The sequence below is a fragment of the Eulemur rufifrons genome, chromosome 2 (assembly GCF_041146395.1).
Source record: "Eulemur rufifrons isolate Redbay chromosome 2, OSU_ERuf_1, whole genome shotgun sequence".
NCBI classification, from domain to species: domain Eukaryota; kingdom Metazoa; phylum Chordata; class Mammalia; order Primates; family Lemuridae; genus Eulemur; species Eulemur rufifrons.
In genome coordinates this window covers 82253088-82270309 of record NC_090984.1, presented here as the reverse complement: position 1 = coordinate 82270309, position 17222 = coordinate 82253088, and positions in this window count along the sequence as shown.

The window sequence follows — 17222 nt, the reverse complement described above, 5'->3', positions numbered from 1 at the left end:
TCTCACAGCCAATTTTGTATCATTTGGATTGAGAACAAATTGTGCCACCACATCTATCCTTAGAAAAGAACATATCCTGCCTGAATGGGAGAATGGGTGAGAGTGATTTATGAGGCACATTTGAAGAAAACATGCCTTTTGGGAAACAAATGAGAGGTAATCAATGAACAGCTGTAAACAGTGAATATTAAAATTCAGGACAGAAAATCCAGACCAATATAAATTGAAACATAAGTGTGAGTTGAATAGGTGAGATACCTTAAGGTCAATACTCATCTCAGGCTCTCCATACTCAAATGACCATAACTAAATAAGTTGCAGCATTTTTATTTTCTCAACATAGATAAACTGTAGCTTCCCTGACCTGAACTTAAAGTTATTTTGTCTTTGTATGTGTTCAACGTGTTTAACAATAAACAATAAAAATCTCAAAGAAAAAAATCACCCACCAAAAGGCTGTTTCTCAGCCATATAGAACTTTTAAGTTTAGAAAAATTGAGGCATCTGAATTGATCTTTAAGGACATGGTAATTTTAACTAATCCAGAAGTGGGTTCTAAGATTAAGGAGGTGCTATTTACTAGTAGTAACTTCTGAGATACCACAAGAGATGCATATATCTAACATTGCATCATATGTTTAATGTAGGAAATGCTAAACCCATCAACATTTTTATGTATAGAGCTGTGAAATAATAAGGAAAATATATATATATATTTGGTCACTGTCCCCAGTTCCTGGCACAGAGATCCTTCCTAAAACCCTTGAAATTTCCTGAGTAATAAGGGTGTTGGGTGCATCTTTTGCTCTATTATTTGGTCTTTGTTTCTGGTTCGTTACACAGAACTCCTAATCCCTTGTGACTTCCTGGTTGATAGGAGCATCTTTTGTTCTAATGAGGTGACTCTTGGTGGGCTCCTGGATGGGAACTGGCCACCAGAAAGACCAAGCCATAATTAGAAGGTTGGAACTTTCAGCCCCACTTCCCATCCTCCAGAGAGGGGAGAGGGGCTGAATATTGAGTTAATAACCAATCATGCCCACATGACGAAGCTGCCGTAAAAATCCCTGAACTGCAGGGTTCCAAGAGCTTCCTAGTTGCTGAATATGTGGAGGTGCCTACAGGATGGTACATCCAAAGCGGGTATGGAAGCTCCACACCTCTTCCCTCATACCTTGCTATATGCATCTATTCTATCTGGTTGTTCATCTCTCTCCTTTGTAATGTCCTTGGTAATAAACTGGTAAACATAAGTAAACTGTTGCCCTGAGTTCTGTGAGCTGCTGTAGCAAATTAATCAAACCCAAATAAGAGGTCAGGGGAACCCCGAAGAGCTGGTTGGTCAGAAGTTCCTGAGACCAAGGCTTAAGATTGGCATCTGAAGTGAGGCGAGTCTTGAGAGACTGAGCCCTTAACCTGTGGGATTTGACTCTAGCTCCAGGTAGGTAGTGTCAGAATTGAATTGTAGGACACGCTGTTGGTGTCTGCAGGACAATTGTTTGGCGTATGGGGAAAAAGCTACACATCTGGTGTCAGAAATGAAGTATCGACAGTATATTGAGTGGTGAATATGAGAGGAGGCGAAACAGTTTGGTTTTTCCTATCTCAAACAAGGCCTATGGTAGCACATTCCCTGGGTAAAGTGGAGATGCAATCCTTCATCAGCTCCCACACTTTCTCTTGCCACAGCCTTCTTCCCTGCCACCACTAGTCCACATGGCCACTGGTGCGGCATATGTTCACATGCTATTAAAAGGAGTAAAGAATGTTAGGGTGTGAGAGCTAGTGCACATGAGTTTTGAGAAAGATTTCTCCTGACAAAGATTAGGATAGAAAGAAGTTTGTTTACTTTTCCTTGGGTGACAAGGGCCAACACAGAAGTGAAGGAGGTAGCAAATACTGACAGAGAACCAGGTATTAAGGATTTTTATTTAGGGGGTGAAGAAGGCTTATGCCTGTAGCCAAATTAACAGAGTACTACTGCATCGACTCCATTCTTTCTTCTCGGCAGCAGGATGATAACAGAAATTATGGCAGGATGTCAAAGGCCAAGAGTTGGCTCCCCCACCTTTCCTTGGACATAGGATTATCGCAGGAGATGTGACTCTGCCCGAGAAATATGGCTGAGGCCTGAAGCTCACACCCTGCTGTTCACTCAGGAACTTTTCAGACTGTAAAAAAGCAGATTCTCAAAGGCAATTTTGAAAGAGAAAGATTTACATCTTTTTTTTCTGTCTGTTCAGCTCTTTTCAGAAGTTGTGCAAAACAGAACTTCAAGGTGCCTATAAGTGAGAGAACTCATAGGATTGATCTTTAACTGTTACCAGGAAATTGCAGGATTAGATATTTTCCTGTTAATTTTTGCAAGGCCACCCCTTTCAAAGGTAATGAGGAACTAGCCCCAGTGGGGGATGGGAAGCAGGCTGCTCTTCACTGCCAGATCTGCTCCCATTCCTAACCTGCCTGTGGCGTGGCTCCTTCTGGACCAGGGCAGCAGGTGGGTGCTGGGCCTCCCCGATGTGTGTGGAAGGCATTCATTTCACGCAGAGGTGTACATTGTTCCTACCATGGTTCTAAGAGGTCAAGTTTTTCCCCACTTTTACTGAGGGCTGCTGAGCTCAAGTACTACCGACACCAAAGAACACACAGAGCTGATTATCAGCTGACCACCAGTATGCTTACCATGCCTCAGAGTCCAGAATTTCTGGTTAAACAAAAAGTACACCCTATGCAAAGTGGTTTAGCCAGGAAAAATGAGATTTTCCTCATTATGGAAAAAGAGTGTTAGACTTCAAATGTGATAAATGTATGAACTGGCCCAATCATTGGTTTTTCTTAAATAACAAAAGAAATTTATACAGATAAAACAATTTTTCATTGAAAATCTTTTTCTTTCTTTTTTTTTTTTTTTTGGTGACAGAGTCTCACTTTGTCACCTGAGCTAGAGTGCTGGGGTGTCAGCCTAGCTCACAGCAAACTCAAACTCCTGGGCTCCAGCAACCCTCCTACCTCAGCCTCCCAAGTAGCTGGGACTATAGGCACACACCACCATGCCTAGCTAATTTTTGCTATTTTTAATAGAGACTGGGTCTCACTCTTGCTCAAGCTGGCCTCGAACTCCTGACCTCAAGTGATCCTCCTGCCTGGGTCTCCCAGAGTGCTAGATTACAGGCATGAGTTATTGTCTGCCATTATAGTGTAATATATGTAAATAAGATATTTACATAATGCTTTCAATCCAAATGTGTAAGGAGAAATCTGGACTCAAAGGTTTAATTTTCAAAAACAAAATAAAGATTAAATAAGCTTTTGCATATCAAAATTGAGTGAGCTTCTTTCAGAATTCCAGGTTCTCTTATGAATAGCCTTGTCACTAATATTTGAGCCTATATAGTTTTTTTAAAGCAATTGGCGAAAAAAAATCCCACATATGTTTTATTTGTAGAGTTTCAAATGACAACTAATTAATGATGATCATCAACAGTATTGGCATATCTTAGAATTCATTGTCTTACAGAATTATGTCTTAGTTTGTTGTACCAATAAATGCCACTAAATTAGAACACTTTATTAAGATTACATATATGAAAGAGTTCTAACTTAATTAATGGGAAGATATCTTAGGATTATGCTGCATATTTTTTAAAACTTTTTCTTAAAATTTTGTACGTTATGATCAATGAAAATAATGCCTACGCTGCATATGTGTTGGCAGGGTCTGTGGAGATCTATCAGCCATTTGAAATGTAGCTTTGAAAAGCTTTATTAAGCTCGCCCACACTTCACCTCACTAGGGATAATTAATGTGTGAATTGGTAAGTTCTACATTCCCCCACTTGCCATTTTTACTTGGTCTTTTTTCTGATACAAGGGTATTTGTTGTTAAGGGTATTTGTTGTTAAGGGTAACGTTCCCTCAGGAAATAGTACAAGAAAAACAGCCAGAAATTATTAACCACAGGGGGGATATTAGATTACGAGTAGGAAGCCTGGGAGATTTAAAGCCTTCTAGAGAGACCAAACTCCCAAGAGACTTAGCCAGCTCTGCCTTCTTTATTTCCTTCTGTTTCCTCCTACGTGTCCCACCTTGCTTCAGTCAGGACAGTCCTGCTTTGCCTTTTTTGGTATATGGATGGGTAAGTTTCCAGTTCAGTCAGGAAGCCACCAAATAATTGTGAATGTACGTCCTACACATTGTCATCTTTTACCAACATCATTCTTGAAAGAGGCTATACTCTGAAAATCTATAGAAAGAGGCATTAAATGATTACAGGAAAAATTCAAGCTAGGCATATGAAGAATTTCATGGAGGCAAGACTGATTATACCCAGGAACTTGATGTTGAACAAGGTCATTAGACAGGTACTTCGTAGAGGTCTTTTTTTACTTTTATTAAAAATATGATAATATATTTGTTGGATGACAGTAGAAATTTGACTAAAGACAGAGCTCTAGATTGGATGATGGGCTATTGGATCAAAAATATTGTTCTTAGAGATGGTTATCTAAGAAATATCTCTGGTATCTGTTTTTAAAAAGCCAGTAAAACATGCCTGTGTTCATAAGAGACATTCTAAGCATAAAGCATTTGGACACTGATGTATTTACATTTTTTTTAGCCTAATTGACTACTAGAATGAATGGAACAATGGATTTCTCAGACTGGTTTTCAAACATAATAGATTCAAAAAGGAAAAAAAAAAATCACTTTTCCCCCACAGGCAAGAATATCTTGCATTCCTCAGTCCTAAACTTATTCCAATCTATTTTCTATTCATCTATTCCATTCATTTGCCAAAAAGTTATTTCCAAATACGCCATAAAGTATGAAATGAATGGATGAATAATGAAGTGAAGATAACTAATAATTATACTCTGTAATATCTATAGTAGAAATTATAAAAATCACAAATTTAAAATTCCCTGTGAGATAAATATTCCTTCTTTCTACTCTGTTTTTTAACATAGAGAAAGTTAAGATTGTGGAGCTAAGTTGCTACCTGAATCCCAAGACTGGTGGCATTTTTGAGAAGGAAATGCCTAACTACTTTAAGAAGAGTTCAAATGACAGAAAAACCAAGGAAGATTCTTAACTAAAATTGGAGTAGAAAGAAATCCCTGTCACTAAGAGATTGATGCTTTCATTCTTCCCCTAATTATTTAAGTCAGAAATGTCTTCCATTATATGCTGCCTTAGCCCAGTTATCACTGCTCTGGGATTGAACACCAAATCCCTCCTACTCTTTTCTGCACACAGTCATCCATATATTACTAATTTTATTCCTGGCATCCTTCCAATTGTTCATATTCTGCCTTATGAAAGAATTCAAGGTGAGCACTGTTCTCAAGGAATTATCTGGTTTCAGTCTGTTTTCTTCAGGTAAATAAATGAAACCAGCCATCTAAATATTCACGTCTTCATCTTCTCAATAGTTATAAACTTTATACTGGGAGAACCATATTAAGTTTGTTCCAGGATAGAATCTGATGTTTAAAATTGTCCTAACATAATAATTCTATGTTATAATATGATCAGCTTTGGTGACATCTAGCCCATTCTTTCCTCAAGCCCAGACATTTGGTATGTTATTAGATTCATAGATTCATGAGATGTCACCATCTTGTTTAATCAAGATACTCTGGAGTATATCAACAGGACTCTTATAAACTAATATTTCTCAAAATATCTGTGGTAAAGGACAGTCTCTTAAAATTTCCTGTCACAGACCAACAGTTTTTGTAAAATACAATGAAAATGAATTATTAGAAAATGACACTGAATATCAGCAAAATTAAATTGCTGTAGAAAACAGCTAAAAGTTTACTCTCGATTTCTGTACTTACCTTGTTGCAAACCAGTACCAGTCCGTAGACCATGTCTCACATATCAATAGTAATGTTCTAAAACATTCTTGTTACTTTATCGTAGTATTTTATCTCATGTATGCATCATTGTCATTCCAAGAGCAGGGAGAACAGTCCCCCTAGGCAGAGGCAATAGGAAGTTGTATTGTCTATAGAGAATTTTAAAACAATCATATAACTGACTAAAAATCAGTCTATTTTTTGTTATCATTCACCAGCAATTCCTAACAATGTCAGTGATAAAATACTTGTCCCCCAAAAAACGTCTTTTCCACGCAAATCGTACTATTTGCACTTTAATCAATTTTGTTGCCATATCCTACATGATTTCTAGTTTCTTCACACTCTCTTATCAAATAGGAGGTAGTACTATATTAAGAGTTTGACCAATTCAGAAAATAAATAATGAAGATGTATTCTTGGCTGTTCAGACATTAAATTTCTTTAGTATGCCGCTGGTTTTAACAATAGCACTGCCATTGTTAATTAATGTTTGGCTTATGAAATCAACTCTACCCAGATCTTTTTTCTCCAGTGTTTATTTTTAACCAGTATTTCTGTATCATAAAATTTCCATTTGGAGAAATTATTTTATTTCTTCTAAATATACTATGGGATTCTCTTCACTTCTGAAATCCACTTATGTTGAATTAGTCTTCCAATTGATCTAAGTAAACTTCTTTCTGCCTCTCAGAGTAGTAGCAATGGCACAGTCTTAGGTTGGGTTCCTGCAATAGGGATTTGGGGCATGTGTTTTGTTAGTGAGTATTCTTCAGGAGAAAACTGTAAGGGATGAGAGAAGCAGCATAGGGAATGGGAAGGAACTGAGCATGGATGTGGTCTCAGGTAAAGTCTAGCATTGGTCTGATCCATCGTGTCTGTGTGTCTGTGTGTCTGTGTGTGTGTGTTGGGAGGGATCTCTAAGGTATAAATCACGGAGCAGGATTGTCCTGCCTGATTATCATTTTCTACCCTTGGGAGGAGAGTATAACTCCCAAAAATCCTAGGCATGGGACTTGAGGGTGGAAGATATGTGCCCAGGTCTGGTACAGTTTACCTGGGTGCACTAGCAGCATCTACTGCAGTCTATACTATGCAGTGCTCAGATTCACTGGCTTCCCACATCAAACTCACTCCATCTAGACACAACTTCTCCAGGACAGAGATTAATCAAGATAGACCTCTCTTCTAGTTAGTCACAATATCTGGGGAAGCTTACTAGAGAAAGGTTAGGGGAAGAAAGCAGATTTCTGCTGTGGCAGTTGGCCCCAAGCTATAATCATACTCATTATCACCATCCTCTACCACCTCTTCTAGATTCTCCTTGTCCTTGGCTAGTACTTCTGCTAGTCTAGGTTGCTGGCTTGGTGGGTGACCCAGTCTCACATCACTGGAGGGTCAGGCCCTAGCTTACTGTGCCTTATCAGTCTATGGTTGCTGTACTTGCCCATTTATAGTCAAAACTGGGCATGGGAGAACCACAAGATGCTTCAATAGATCACCTGAGTCCCACTCCCATTTTGTACCAGGTATATCTCCCCATAATAATCAGAGTCAACCACATCTAGCAGCATGGGGACTCCTTTGTGTGCCTGCTAGTCTACTGGCACAAGGAGCCTTAAGTGACCAGATGGCAGCCATAGAAATAAATTTCATTGGTATCTTGATGCACCCTATTAGAAATCCTTCTGATGAAGACCAGGACTTCTAGACCCACAGGGCCAAAAGTTGGGAGAAAGGGAAGGACAAAGTCCCCAAGTGGGTCATTGATAATGATGGAGAGAAGTAGTACTCCTACTTCTACCTCTTGGGTCCCCAGCCCATGTTGTCTACTTGTTTGGGACACAGTACCATAAACTGGGTGTTGAAAATATATACACATCCTGAAGGATAGCACCCCTCCTCACAGGGTTTCTGCCTACAACCTGGCACAAGACCCATACCTTCAAGTGTCCTTTCCAGAGCTCTGCCAAGCTGGCAGCTTCTGAATGATGAGGCACATGGTAGGACCAGTAGATCTCATGTTGATCTGGCCATTGCCACATCTTCTTTGCCATGAAGGGTTTGCTTGGTCTAAGGTAGTGTTTTTTAGGATCCTATGGAAGACATCAAACAATCTGTGAGCCCTTGGTTGGTGGTGCTGGCTGTGGCACTGTGGGTAAGAAGGGCAAACCTATACCTGAATTATGTGTCAATCCTGATCAGGATGAATGATTGAATTTTTTAGGGTAGAAGGTGTCTAACGGAATCACCTTGCCATCAGGTGGCTGGTATGTCTCCTCAAGAGATGGTACCATATCAGGGTGTCAATTTGGGTTTCTGTTGCTAGAAGGTCAGACATTCAATAACAGGAAAGGCTTGACTGGCTGTTGGGCCCAGGCAGAGTGTCCATCTCTGCCTCTTTGGCTACTTTGTTCTTGAGCCAATTGGGTAAGCACTAGGTGGCCGATGACCAAAGCTGGCTGACATCTACTGGCCAAGTCATCCTGTCCACTTGGTTATTCAGTGCTTCTTCCACAATGGGTGCTCTCTGGTGGGCATTGATGTCCAGTACAAAGATCTCACACTCTGTTCCCACTCTAATAGATCCATTCGCATGCCTCTTTCCCAGAACATTTTTGTTCTCATCCCCACTCAGTGGACTGAGCTGAGGTATATACATACTCATTTTCATCTATATTTCTATATTTATTGAAATTCATTAGTTCACACCAATATCTTTGATTCCAATCCAACATCATGAGCACCATTCAAGTTTTCTCCTTTTTCATATTTATAACTCCCTTCTCCAAAAGCAGGAAACCTGGTTCCCATTATTCTCAATAAGTTTACTTATTTGACCACTTTCCCAGTATGTAACATCTTTAGTTGCTGCTGTTGTTTCCTGCCTTTTGTGGACACCCTCCACACCCCACCTGGACTCCAGTATCTCTCCTGAGGTCTTCCTTCCAAATGAATCTCTCCTTATTCTGCTAAGGTTTTGATACCTCATACTGGGTCTGCCCTCCTGCATGGGGGTCTTCCTCACCCTGTGCAGATTTTGGCACCACCCAGAGGGAGGTAGGGGCCTTACACAGTCCCTGAGCCTAAATCATGTAGTCTAAGCCATCTTTAGTAGAGCTCAACAAAATTAAATTAAATTTTAGTAGGTTGTCCTATATTTTTATCTGCTAAATCTGGCAACCCTAGGTAAGAAGAGAAGTCAAAAATATCTCATCTGCTTATTTTTCTAAAGCCATGGAACAATCCCAACCACTTTACCCAGTAAAGAGAATGTAACCCAGATAAAACCAGCTAGCACTGAGCTGGGAGTTCTAGATGTTATAAAGACCAAAATTAACTGGTAGAAAATGAGAGAAACAGACTAGGAGAGTGTCCCAACCCTAGAAGAAGCAGAGGGAGAGCGAGAGGGAAAATCCAAGAAGATAGAAGAAAATACAAGAAAGAGAAAAGAGAACAAGAAAGGATGAGGATAGAGGAGGAGAGGAAGAAGCCAATAGCAGAGGGAAGATGGAGCCACATGGGAGAGGACACAGCCATTGTATAACAGAAGGAATGGCCTAAAAAAGGGTAAAAATGTTTTCTGTCTTTTCAAAACCTCCCCCACTGTTTTTGAGAATTGAAAACTGTATCCCTGCCTCAGGCCAGTGGTCTGGAGGGGTAGGGGAGTGTCCTTTGTTCTTTGTAGCACAGGAGATGGTTCAGGGGAATTGTCTTGGTGGGTGTAGGTCCTGGTGGGTGGAGGTCATGAGATTGTCTTCCCTGGAGATGGGATCAGAATTGTTGACTGTATTGGCCGGGCGGGCGCGGTGGCTCACGCCTGTATTCCTAGCACTCTGGGAGGCCGAGGCGGGGGATCGTTTGAGCTTAGGAGTTCGAGACCAGCCTGAGCAAGAGCGAGACCCCATCTCTACTAAAAATAGAAAGAAATTATATGGACAGCTAAAAATATATAGAGAAAAATTAGCCGGGCATGGTGGCACATACCTGTAGTCCCAGCTACTCGGGAGGCTGAGACAGGAGGATTGCTTGAGCCCAGGAGTTTGAGGTTGCTGTGAGTTGGGGACACCATGGCACTCTAGCCTGGGCAACAGAGTGAGACTCTGTCTCAAAAAAAAAAAAAAAAAAAGAATTGTTGACTATAGTTCAACAATACCCTGAAGCTGAAAATGCTCCCTTTAAAAACTCTGTATTTCTGCTTATGAGTAAGACAATGGCATTTTAAGACAGGAGTGTCCATGCTCCTCATTTGCTGGCAAATTAAGAAACTCCTCTCTCCTTTTCCTCAACCACTTGTCCTTGTTCTTCTGATGCGGCCTCAGGCACTTGTCTGTTCTTCTGATGTGGCCTCAGGTACAAGTGCTGAGCTTTTGGTAACAATTGTCACCAGCTCAGCAGGAGCAGAATGGAACCAAAGCCCACCATAAGAGAACCAAGTGGCCATGCTAGCTCCAGCTCCAAAGCACAGATATCGCCCATCTCAAAAATCATGATCAGATGCTTGTCAGATGAAGACTTTAGAAAATTTAATGTCCTGTCTTCAAAGAAGGAATAACTGGACAAGCACTTAGAACTGTGCTTCATATTCAAGCCATAGGCCCAGAGTGATTTTTTTTTATTACAAAAAAATGCTTCTGCCACATTCTTGTATTCAGCTTCTCTGAGATAAGCCTCTGTAAATACATAACATCTTTTCTTATTCATGGCTTTAAGAAACTATTACAATAAAATGTATGGGAATGGAGTCATAATAACACCCCCAAAAGATCCTACCAAGAAATCAGATATTTTGATACCATGTATCACAAATATATCCTAGAACTTAGTTTTCATACATAACAGAAGCAATAGACATTCCATTTGTATTATAATAGTATTAACAAGCAAGTGTGTAACTCCAGCCAGGGAGTTTAAGCAGAAACCTAAGACTATCACAGAAACTTCAGAAAACATCTGATCCATATACTTATCGTAACAGATAAAGAAATGAACTGCTAGGTCAACATTTCATGTAAATCAAGTGTTAGGAGGTTTGGGCCAGTTAAGAAACCATGGTGACAGACACTCTTAAATTCTGCCCAGAGCCCCTGCCTCACCAGCTGATTCTAGCCTGATTACCAACCACCTGCATCTCTTTTTCCTTGTGTAAGTTCAAGAACTCTTGCTGCTGGAACCCACCTTGTAAAGTCAGCAGGGCTAAGACTAATGCTCCCTGGGAGTCGCCCTCAATCCCTCCCACACTCTAGGTGGGACAGCTCTGAGGTGTAGGATCTAAACCAACTCCACAGGTCCTACACTGGGATTAAGTTTAGCCTCCCCCATCAATAGCTGGCATGAAAACATGCCCTGGATTGGCTACCTTGCCTTCTTTGTCTCATTTCCTCATTCTCTTCCTCCTCCCAAATGAACCACTTGCACTTGAATTGTTGTCTGCCACTGGGGAACCCAAACAAGGCAGTCGAATTTTAGAAGTTTTCTGTATCTCCAAATATTTGACTAATGTAGTAGATTATTAGAATTCATTTTATAAATAAATCTCATTTTACTATATTTTATAACATTCTACTGTGCATTATAATAATTTCTATTTATATCACTTATTTTTTTCCCAAAGAGCTTTTATATATCGTACTTTAATTCAGTGTTCTTTCATTCACTTACATTTCTTTTAGATGAATTTGTGAATTAGTAAAGTATCAACTGTCAAGAAAAGTGAATCTTTGCCATTAGTAGGCAGCTATCACTAATAGGGCCTTAAGGAAAGACAATAAGAAGAAAAATGAAACCACTTTATAAAAAAAAAAAATTAGTGAGGTGAGGCAGACATAGGAGAGACTGAAGTCCATTTAAGGACTCTAGCATAATTGAAGTTGCTAATTACTTCTTACAGCACCTAAATGGGCTAGGTTACCTTTGCCTGTGTCCTACTAAAGCACTGCCTAAAAGCTGCTCTAGAATTGGAAAGTTCTGAGGGTTTATTTGAACTCTAAAAATTTCTTCTAAAGTAGCTACAGGAAACTCATCTCGGTATTTCAGGCACTCCACTTCTTAGGCAAGAGCAGGGATTTAGGAATGTTATGAGGAACCAGACACTGTATTCAAGCTGTGGTAGATGGTTAGTATATTTTTGGCTGCCTTAGCCCCCTGGAACACCCTTCCTGTGTTAGGAAATTCTCCATTTTTTGAGTCCTGGACTCCTGACAGGAGCCAGAAACTCCTTCCCACCTCTCATGCGACTAGGCACCAGCAAGTGAGGAAGGCCACTCCAGTCAGACACACTCATGCAGCACTGCAGTTCAGAACCTGGTGGCCCACCTAGGCCAGTGCTACCCAGTGCCACTCTGGGGAGTGACTGCAGAAACATGGGCTTCCAGAGGCAGGCAAGGCCAAGGGTCAGCTCCAAGCTACAGTTTGCTTTAGGGGGTGGGGGTGGCAGCAGTGAGTCCTGGTATTGCCTCAATCTGGTCATTTCCCAGGGGCCTTCCTGTGGGAGGATTTCCACATTGCTCTGAGCTAACCTTTAAAGCTGATTGTCTGGTCCTCCTGAGCAGTCTTCTACTACTACTGTCATTCGATACATTTCTTTTCTGCTTAAACTAGCTTAGATTTCTGTCACTTGCAACTAAGAACTTTATATGCAACCTACAATATAAGAAACTTAAAGATGAACCAGATCATGTCCTTAAGGTGTTTGTAGTACGGTGGAGAGGAAAAAATGTAAATAACCACAATATACAATAGGCTTGTGAGGGCAGTAGAGTGTTATAGGTAAGAGCAAACCCTTTGGAGACATATTGCCTGAGGTTAAAATCCTGTCCTCACCCTTGTGAACTGTGTTTCCTTGGACAACTTATTTAACCTCTGTGTGTTCAGTTTTCCTATCTGTAAAATGGGAATAAGAGTGTGCCTATCTTACAGGGTTTTATAGTACAGTATTCTGATTGTCTTCCCACATCCATTGTCTCTTTTCTGGGCACATGGCTGGTCAACTAGAGATTATATTTTTCAGCCTCCTTTAGAACTAACTATTAATAGATGAGGCTATGTGACAAAGTGTTAATCAGTGGACTGAAAGCAAAAGTAATATATACAAACTTGGCTTTACTTGGTTAAAAGAAAATTCCTTATCCTGAACTTACATTCTTCCTTTCTTTCCCTCCTAGTTGTCTGGAAATGGTGATTGTGGATGATGAATGGTGATGGTGAAGCTGAATGTTGAGGATGGCAGGGTCACCCTGCTAACCTGGGTTCATGCATGACTCTGTGGAGCAGAATAATCCATCTGCCATCATTGGATTGTTTAAGGGAGAAATCAACGTCCTTATTCTTTTTTTTTTTTTTTTTTTTTTGAGACAGAGTCTCACTCTGTTGCCCAGGCTAGAGTGAGTGCCGTGGCGTCAGCCTAGCTCACAGCAACCTCAAACTCCTGAGCTCAAGGGATCCTCCTGTCTCAGCCTCCCGAGTAGCTGGGACTACAGGCATGCACCACCATGCCCGGCTAATTTTTTCTATATATATTTTTAGCTGTCCATATAATTTCTTTCTATTTTTAGTAGAGATGGGGTCTCGCTCTTGCTCAGGTTGGTCTCGAACTCCTGAGCTCAAACGATCCGCCCACCTCAGCCTCCCAGAGTGCTAGGATTACAGGCGTGAGCCACCGCGCCCGGCCAACGTCCTTATTCTTTAAGCCTCTGCATCCCTGGGGCTCTTTGCCACAGCAACTCTGTCCTTTACCCTAAATACTGTAATTGTTGCAAGGACTGAATACGTACATTTTATGTATAGCTTAGAACAGTATCTGGTTTGAAAGCAAGCACCCTATATATTTTAGCTAATATTAGGCCCATTTTTTTAATATGAAAATACTTAGGCCCAATAGATTAAGCAGCTGACCCATGACTACATTCAAAGTTTCAGAATTAGGACTTAAACCCTGATCTGTCTGCCACAGAACTATACCTGAGTTTTAAAATACAAGTTTGTTATTTATACATATATATTATTTTATGTAAATTTCACACTTACATAAAAATAATAAGGCCCTAACCAATCCTGTCATCCCTGAGAACTTAACATTTGTTGGGCTTCTCTGATGGTCAGGAGGTATCCTTTCCATCCCAGGCTTCCCTTGTCATCCTACTAACACTGAAATGAATATCATGGGACTAGGAAGTGGCTGGTATTGTGTATCGAGAGTTCGGGCCTAGGGAGGGAGACAACTATGAGAAAAGGAGTCTGTCTCACTGAAAAAGCTATTCATGAGGTCCAGCTGGGTAGGAATAAAGTGAGGGCAAAAGGACCAATGGGCTTTGAGCACAGGAACTAGCTGTCTATCCCTCCAGGGGTATAAAGAAGAGGTGAGGGGCAGTGAAGACTAGGAAAGATACAAGGATGGAAGGTGGTAATCATAGCAGGGAATTTTAGACCTAGCACAAAGTCTGTCTCAACCTTTTCCTCAATGGTATATACATATTTGATTTTTTTGTTCCATTTTAATTGTCAATGAAATATCTGTATCACTTCCTTGGGGAGGTAAATTCTTTTATGTTAGCAGCTCATGTCATTTCACTATATTCTGCTTGCAAAGGGATTTATTCATTTAGTGGTTTATTTGTTCAGATTGACTCTTTAATACCTATACAGGTAGTTTTTTAGCTTGGTTGCAGATGTTTCGAAGGTGACTTTTGATTGACAGCTCTGCTATACAATAATAGTGCAATGCCTAAGAGTGCAAGGGAAGGAAAGAAGAGAACAAGGGTTTATTGAGCACCCACTATACATTTGACATTTTGAGCATATAATTTTCTTTACTTCTGATAATTCATGACATTTTATTATCTCAGTTTTTAGGGATGAGAAACCCAAAGTTCAGAGAGGTTATATAACTTATGCAAGATCACAGATTTAACAAGTGGAAGAACTGGTATTCAAGCTCAACCCCATCTGACTCTGAAGTCTACACCCTTACCACTATACTTTGTGGACACACCCATGAGGATGCTGCCATTCATACTGAACTGAATTTCCTCTATCAAATGGGATGATAAAGGTACTTTGCTTATGTAACCAGATCAAACAAAATAATGTGTGTACTTAGCACAGTTCCTGGTACATAGTAGATGTTGAATCACACACAGCTCTTCTTGGGAAAAACATAAGAATTTTCTGCATGTAACCATGACAAGATAAAGCTTTAATGGTGTTTCCTTTTGCACTGAAGCTGAAGATCTATGAAACTGTCAGTTTGGTCAGGTTCCAGGGTGAGTGGACACCCTGGGATAATTGCTCTGTTTTGGTTATTAAATGAAGAATTATCATATTAAATAAAAAAAATAATGTGACAATTGACTCTTGGGTGCTTCAGAAGCTAAACAAGGGCAAATAAGTGGAAGTTTTAGAAAGGCAGACTCCAACAATATTTAGAGAGAGATTCCAATTGTCAGATGTTTCCTAAGGAAGTGAAGGTCACTGAATATGTCCAAGCTGACCAAGGGACCATCTGGCAAAGGTGGTTTGTGACAGCCTCCTGTGCTGGGCAGGACACTAGACTACAATATTCTGATACAGTCTCCTAAATTTCCATGGCTTCTTTATAGGTTAGGGAGAACAATTCTATTTACTTCCTGGGTAATTTCAGGACATCTGAACCTTGAAATTTATGTGAATTATGCTTGATTGAAGACTGTTTTCCTCTTCAAAAGCCACTTTTCCCATTTGTCTTTCCCTGCACCTTTTGAGGGAGGAACCATGTTGAGCATCTGCTCCCGGATTTATGTCCTGTCCTCCAGCTATGAAGAACACCCCCGTTCCTGTGGGGGCGGGAGGCTTGGCTCTCCTTTTAGAAATTCCCTTCTGTGCTGCACTAATCACACCCTCAGTACATTTCACATCTTATTTTTAGGAGCAAAGTATAAAGAATCCTAGCACCAACAGCAGTTTCTGTGGCAACCTGCATCGCCCCCCCTTGCTTGTCCAGCTGTGTAGAATTAAATTCTAAAAGAGGCCATTTTACATCATGCAAAGGAGATCCACAGCAAAGGTTCTTTTTAAATGAAGGTTTTCTTCTAAGTTAAGAGGGAACTAGATGGGAATTAGGTTGTGGGGGGGATGAAGAAAAGAAACAGAACCTTTACTTAGAACTAGAACTATTATAAAATCCCAGGCGTGCAAAGGCATGCCCTAGTTGCCTTGATTTTTTTTTTCCACAGGACATCATTTCAGACACAAAAATAGCATTTAGACCAATGAAAACTAGGTTTGAATATTTATATCAAAGGGGTTTGTTGATAAGTTCCCCTTCATCCCCTCCCTTCCTTGGGGTCTTCCTGCATAACCTTCCAGGCTAGACTAGATTACAAACTGACATGCTTCTCACCTTCTCTTGAATAGTTCTTTAAAGCCAACTATCCTAGCTCCCAGAAGGCATTCACCAAACTCTCTCTTCCTAACACAGTCAACATAAGCAGTGTCTCCCTAGGCCAGGCCTAAAGGTGGGCCTGTAAAAGAAACTACCTAAGAGTGTGATTTGAGGGACACCAAAAGACTACCAGCCCAAAATAATCCCCACCCAAGGCAGTGTCATATCTTAGATTATCATTATAACCACTGCTTTGGGGGGTATGTCATTTGCTTCCATGTGATTCTGAGAAATTGCAAACATGCTCTGGGAAGAATAACATATTTTAGTCAAATTTGTATTTTATATTCTGCTTATTTGTAAGAAAATATGAGGCAACCCATATTAAAAAAGATCCTTACTCTTATATCATTATTATAGAGACCATAGAAAGGAATAAATATGTTTCAAACCTAAACTGACATCATTATCATGCTTAAACATTAATTGAGCTCCAAGTTTCCTGAAGCCAATCAAATAAAATTTTTATTATAATTCATTATATGATTGTCACCTCTTAAAAGAAAAGACATCAGTTTGTCAGGAAAAAGGTATTTTTCTGGTACTAAATAATTAAAACAGACTTTTGTATGTAGGAAACAAGAGAATGAACTTTTTTCAACATTTAGGAAAAGAGGAAACTCATTCTTCACATGGCTGTTTATTATATTAACCTTTGAGAAATCTGAAGTTATAGCCTCAAAATAAAACACAGTGAGGCCACCAATGTAATTCATTAAAACATTTAACATTAATATTAATTAAACACATTAACTCACTCTACTTAAGCAGATTAGCTCCAGGAAAGTTTGGAGAGAAAGGGGCTGTAAGGGAATTTGACATAAAAAGCTAGACTGTCATAGGAACAAGTGGCAATGAATGCCAGCCTATGGGGTCTGTATTCGTCTGGGTTCTCTAGAAAAAGAACCATCAGGATATATATTAATATATCCTATACACAC